Source organism: Nerophis ophidion, linkage group LG03 (assembly GCF_033978795.1).
Source record: "Nerophis ophidion isolate RoL-2023_Sa linkage group LG03, RoL_Noph_v1.0, whole genome shotgun sequence".
Lineage (NCBI taxonomy): Eukaryota > Metazoa > Chordata > Actinopteri > Syngnathiformes > Syngnathidae > Nerophis > Nerophis ophidion.
In genome coordinates this window covers 29200173-29206781 of record NC_084613.1, presented here as the reverse complement: position 1 = coordinate 29206781, position 6609 = coordinate 29200173, and the positions used below count along the sequence as shown (strand labels likewise).

At 41.4% G+C, this 6609-nt stretch overlaps 1 long non-coding RNA gene across 1 annotated transcript; it reads left to right on the top strand.

Moving 5' to 3' along the window:
• The first annotated feature begins 5137 nt into the window (after positions 1 to 5137).
• On the top strand, positions 5138 to 6385 carry LOC133549416 (uncharacterized). Its single transcript, XR_009806082.1, has 2 exons — positions 5138 to 5334; positions 6172 to 6385. It is a non-coding gene; the product is annotated as an uncharacterized LOC133549416 (long non-coding RNA).
• The last annotated feature ends 224 nt before the right edge of the window (positions 6386 to 6609 follow it).

Here is a 6609-nt window from a genome sequence, read left to right as displayed (position 1 = left end):
CCTTTGGACGAGAGTGCTGGTTAAGGATGTGAGTAGATCAGATGTTTCCGGTTCCGATTCCACTTTCTATTCTGCTTGACAATTCGGTTTCTTAACGGTTCTCTTGTCGATTCTTATTTGGGAAAAAAAAGATTAGCCTTAATTTTGTTTAGTTTATAGGTAAGAGACCGGAAGGTCGTGAGTTCGAATCCTGGCTGAGTCATATCAAAGACTATAAAAATGGGACCCGTTGCCTCCCTGCTTGGCACTCATCATTAAGGGTTGGAATTGGGGGTTAAATCAACCAAAATGATTCCTGAGCGCGGCCACCGCTGCTGCTCGCTGATCCCCTCACCTCCAGGCGGGTGAACATGAGGATGGGTCAGATGAGGATGGGACAATTTCACCACACCCAAGGTGTGTATGACTGTCGATGGGAATTTAACTTTCACATTACCTTACAAAGGCTACAGTGAGGTCACATGCATGAACATCCCCCTACTGCAATTTAGGAGTGTCTACTGTAGCAAATAGACCACAAACTTAGTCGCTGCTCGGAGACATTCAACTAGCGGAAACGTGAACTTGACTGGGAACTCACTTAATTGAGTGTTTTAATTTAATTTTAACAAAATAAAGCACTCACATGATAGGCGGTGAGTACCTGTTGTATTTAGATGACGTTCCGGTCTGGCTGTCCAGAGTCGGGACCCAGAATGGACCGCTCGTCGGGACCCAAGATGGACCGCTCGCCTGTGTATCGGTTGGGGACATCTCTACGCTGATGATCCGACTCCGCTTGGGATGGTTTCCTGTGGACGGGACTCTCGCTGCTGTCTTGGATCCGCTTTGAACTGAACTCTCGCGGCTGTGTTGGATCCACTATGGATTGAACTTTCACAGTATCATGTTAGACCCGCTCGACATCCATTGCTTTCGGTCCCCTAGAGTGGGGGGGGGGGTTGTCCACATATGTCAGGTCCTCTCCAAGGTTCTCATAGTCATCATTGTCACCGACGTACCACTGGGTGTGAGTTCTCCTTGCCCACTGGGTGTGAGTTTTCCTTGCCCTTATGTGGGTTCTTCCGAGGATGTCGTAGTGGTTTGTGCAGCCCTTTGAGACACTTGTGATTTAGGGTTGTATAAATAAACATTGATTGATTGATTTATTGATTGATTGACGTTCTGGCGTTACTGCTGCCTGGGATGAGATCGGAGCGAATCAAAAACGCGACATTCATTTATAGTTATTGCATGCTGTGTGTTCCAATGTTTCAGTATATTACTCGCATCCCCTCCTCTTGATGAAATAGCAGCCTTGTAATTACTACAAGTAGCGCCGTTGCAATATTTTCCCGTAAAATGTTAGTGTTTGTTTCAACCAGGCATCGCCATCTTGAGATTTGACGTCACTACGCAGTACGCATGTTGCAAATGATGTCATCCCCACCCGGAAACATCGATAAGAGAATCGGTTCACAAAATGGCAAGCGATTCCAAGGAAATGATACACTGGAAAAAACAACCGGTTTTCGATTCCCATCACTAGTGCTCGTAGTGCACAGACACACAATGGATGAGAATCCGCCGTCCCACTGTTTGGACGATTAGTAATAAAAAAAACATTAGACGTATAGTTTATTCAGCAACATCATTATATAATTTTATAGCTCCTAGAGTACTTAAAGGGCTAACTAAAACAAACTAAATTGATTGAATTTGGGTGTCCTTTGTTATTTTTTTTGAACACGTTAGTTTTTTTCCAGATTATTAATGGTCATAAAAAATATAAATAAACATATTGTTTGTTCAGCAACATCATTTTATATTTATGTAGCTGATGGGGAACTTAAGAGGCTGATTAAAACCGATTAAAACCAAACTGATGGTATTTGATGTCATTTAATATTTTGTCATGACATGCATTTGACTCATCACCCTTGATTACCACCTGGGAGGTGAGATGAGCAGTGAGCAGCAGCGGTGGCCGCGCCGGGGAATCACTTTTGGTGATTTAACCCCCAATTCCAACCCTTGATGCTGACTGCCAAGCAGGGAAGTAATGGGTCCCATTTTTATAGTCTTTGGTATGAATTGGTACTTTAACTTTAACTAAATAGGGTTGCAGGGGATGCTGGAGCCTATCCCAGCTGCACAAGGGCAGAAGGCGGTGTACACCCTGGACAAGTCGCCACCTCATCGCAGGGTCTAACAAAGACAGCCAGACAACGTTCACACTCACATTCATTCATCCATCCATCCATTTTCTACCGCTTATTCCCTTTCGGGGTCGCGGGGGGCGCTGGCGCCTATCTCAGCTACAATCGGGCGTAAGGCGGGGTACACCCTGGACAAGTCGCCACCTCATCGCAGGGCCAACACAGATAGACAGACAACATTCACACTCACATTCACACACTATATTATTAAAATATTTATTTTCTTTAAAAAAACTTTTAAGTATGCATTTTTTCTTCTTGAGGAGAGTAAGTGGAGCCTCTCACCAATTAGTGCACCTTTGCCAAAAAAAAAGTGGTTTCATTGTAGATGCACTGCACGACTGCTTCTAAAATGCCCATAAAAAGTGATACAAGTCTCCTGCATATTTGAAAACATATAAAAACGTCGCAGGTAAGAGCATGATCACATGGGTGTGCAGTAAATAATTAAAAATTAAAGAATAAAGTACCAATGATTGTCACACATATACTAGATGCGGCGAAATTATTCTCTGCATTTGACCCATCACCCTTGATCACCCCCTGGGAGGTGAGGGGAGCAGTGGGCAGCAGCGGTGCCGTGCCCGGAAATCATTAATGGTGATTTAATCCCCAATTCCAACCCTTAATGCTGAGTGCCAAGCAGGGAGGTAATGGGTCCCATTTTTATAGTCTTTGGTATGACTCGGCCGATGAGAAAGTTGCTGCATAAAGTAGATGCAAAATCCTCATTTCAATAAAGTGGTCTGCACCAATTTACAATTGCACACGCGGTGTTAGTAAATCACATGCAACATGGCCACTTATAGTACACACTATGTTATAGTAATAGTAATTGGATCTTAGTGAATCAGGCCCCTGGTATACAAAGTTACCCTATTTCCTTATATTTGTGCTTGTTTAAAAGTAGGAACTTTATTAGGTCCTGCATCACTAGGTAAGGATGGTTTTATTCAACAAATAAATATACCATAGGAATACTTCACAACAGATTTGGGGACAATACAAAACCAAACCAATTACATACATCTAATAAATGACATTGTAAACAGAGCAAACATCACAATATCAAAGATATTACATCAAAAATAGCTAACTGTCTAATCAGAGAAAACAAAAAACACAAGTCACAAACATAACATCCCATCAAACGTCGAAAGAATCAGGAATCTTTGGGACGGACATAATTGATGTGGGAATATCCTAGTAGTCCACAACAAAACAACATAATACATTTGGATGGTCAATGATGATCACGTTGTGACAATCACTTTTTGCTGACGCTGGAAAACAAATAGCACACGTGAGGCCACTTTAAAGTCAGAAGCAAAGGAAACTTTTTTACTTCATTGTACAAACTCTACCTGCTTTTTCCACTGAAAAATCAGGTACTATTTAAGGATTTGTCATTGCTGCTTTTTTTTTTGGTACTCCATAATCTCCACTTTTACTGGCTGCCCTCAGTTTATTCTTGGTTAAAACTTGGTCTGCTTACCACGAGAGCCTGTTATTCTCTCCCATTGTTGTTCGTAGCATAACTCCCTTAAAATGATGCGTTCAATGTGGCCTGGTTTTTACAGTTTGATGTCGTTACTGTTTGGAAGTGGATCGGCCCAAAGTGAGGCAGGTAGATGTCAGAGTTGCCACTGACTGTTTGTTTGTGTTTTAGTTTCTCCTCTGTGTGTTTAGTATTTCCTGTCCTTAGTTCCTGCCTAGTGCTCTTATTTTGGTTCAGCTTCCTGTTTGTCTCCCTGTGTCCTGTTTTCACTCAGCTGCGGCTGATTGGCATCTGGTCACACCTGATGTCAATCAGCCAGCTCCTACTTTACCTGCTTTGTTCCTCCAGTCAGGGCTGGGTCATTGTATTGTCATTCGTATTGTCGTTGCCTCATGCCACTCTAGTGTCTTTGCTACATGTCGTGTCTGGCATCATTTCAGCTATTACCTGTCGTGCTACATCTTGTCCTGGTCGTCGTAGCGGTAAGCTGTTTTTGTTAGCCATAGCTACTTCCAGTTTTTCTGTTTGTTATCCTCTAGCTTCCATGCTAAAGTTCCTTTTTGTTTCTTGTTAGCTTCTATGCTAAAGGCCTTTTGTTTTTTATATGCCCACGTGCGCGCTTTTGGTTTGAACCCTTTGTTTGGTTTTGTCTTTGTATTTATATTAAAATCATGTTTGCTCACTCCATGCCTGCCTCCATCTCTGCATCTCGGGGTTCGACAACAACAAATAACCCTGACAGTAGAGTCTATAGTCTATCACAGGGGTAGGGAACCTATGGCTCTGGAGCCAGATGTGGCTCTTTTGATGACTGCATCTGGCTCTCAGATACATCTGAGCTGACATTGCTTAACACGATTAGTAATGAATAATTCCGCTGGTAATCGGTGTTAAAAATAACGTTAAACATATAAAACATTCTTATGCATTTTAATCCATCCATCCGTTTCAACCGCAATTATTCAATAAGTCACATCAATGGTAAGAAGTCCAGCCATCTACTGTATTCTCTACCGCTTGTCCCTTTTGGGGTCGCGGGGGTTGCTGGAGCCTATCTCAGCTGCATTTGGGCGGAAGGCGGTGTACACCCTGGACAAGTCGCCACCTCATCACAGGGCCAACACAGATTGACAGACAACATTCACACTCACATTCACACACTAGGGCCAATTTAGTGTTGCGAAAGAAGTATTTTATTTATCGGTTAGCTTCAGAATAAAAATTATATAGAATATAAGACTTATAATCTAAAATGCAGGTCTTACTTAAAAAAATGCATGCATTTAGTTGTATTCAGTGTTTAAACATATAATACGGCTCTCACGGTAATACACTTTAAAAAATTTGGCTTTCATGGCTCTCTCAGCCAAAAAGGTTCCGACCCCTGGTCTATCACGTGACCTCTTCCCTGAAGTGAAAACCATTTGTGGTCGACCAAGACAAGACTGCTGTTGTACAGCAAGCAGTGCGCGAACTGAGTACAAAAGAGCCTTGAATCTTCCTGCAAAAATGAAATCGAACTGTGTGCTCCAGACGGCATTCGACACGACAAAACTGATGGAAAACTGGGAAAAGCATGGAGGTCTACAACTTCTTTTGGTAGCAAGACTCTCCCGAATAAATATTGTTTTTGCTGGGGTAAGGATGCATTTCAAGACTTAACTTTGCGTCTACCTTCATGTTTGTTGCTGTTGTAGGCGCTGTTAACAAGTAGCGTGCTTTTCCCCTTCTTTTCAAAATATAACTATAGATGTCAAGATTGTGTATGTGCTGAAAGATTCATTTATGATTGTTTATAACCATAGATGTCAACATTGTGTATGTGCTGGAAGATTCATTTATTATTGTTGCCTTTGGTAAAAGCTTGACTCTTTTTGGTTTTGCTCACATTTGCTTTCATTTGTTTAGACATGTTGCTTTTCGAGTAGCCAACATGTGTTTAAGAAACACAAATATCACGATAAGACATTAATGCAAAATAATAACCGTTAAAAGTATATCAAACAAACCTTTAACAAAAGTGATCACTGCAAACTCATGCATTCTTCGATTCTGCTACCTTGGACTAAAGTGCCAGCTGCTTTTCTCGTCATCGTTTCCACAAATCTTGCACTTGTCCGCCCTTTTTGATTACCTCTCGAGAAACTCTGAAGAAAAGTTTGTCCTTTCTGCGGTTAATACAGCCGAAAACAACACAAGCAGAGGGCTTTTTTTCCCCGCAAAAGGCTAAATGTCGCCTAGTACAAATTGAGAACAGAGCTAGTTTGACCACCAACTGTATTCAGTGACATCCCAGCAATACTGCAGACAGTGGTCATGTATTTCCTTGAACTTTCTGTAAGTTTTCATTGAAGGTTCTGACAATAATAGAAAGTTGGTGATTTTTTCCTAGGATTTATTGGTAATAAATAACGTGTCCTTTTATTTATTCCAGATGTTGTACTTTTCTAAATATAACTGTCTTGTTTGTTTTAGTTGCAGGAACTAAGTTGATGCTTGGATTGGGCCCCTTGATGGGTAGCCCAGGAGTCCTTGGGAGGACACGCCGTGGTTCCTTCTCCCTTAAAGAGAAGGGTCTCCTTGCAGACCTTAGGTGGTGGCGACCTTTGGCGACAACAATGGAAGTTTTAGGAATTTGCTAAACTTAGCTTCTCCAAACAAAATATGGTTAATAAACAGCCTGGAGTTATTTTTTCGATTGTTGGCTGAATTGTGTGTTTGGCTGTTTAGGTGCAATGAACAAAAAGGACATTTGGTAAAATGTTTAGCATTTTAATAAGGCCACACTGCAAAAACTGACATCTAAGTAAGATTAAATATCTCAAATAAGGGTGATATTTACTTATTTTCTGTCTGATAAGATAATTCTTCACACAGATTTTATATTAGTGTTTTATTTGTTTTAAGGGTTTT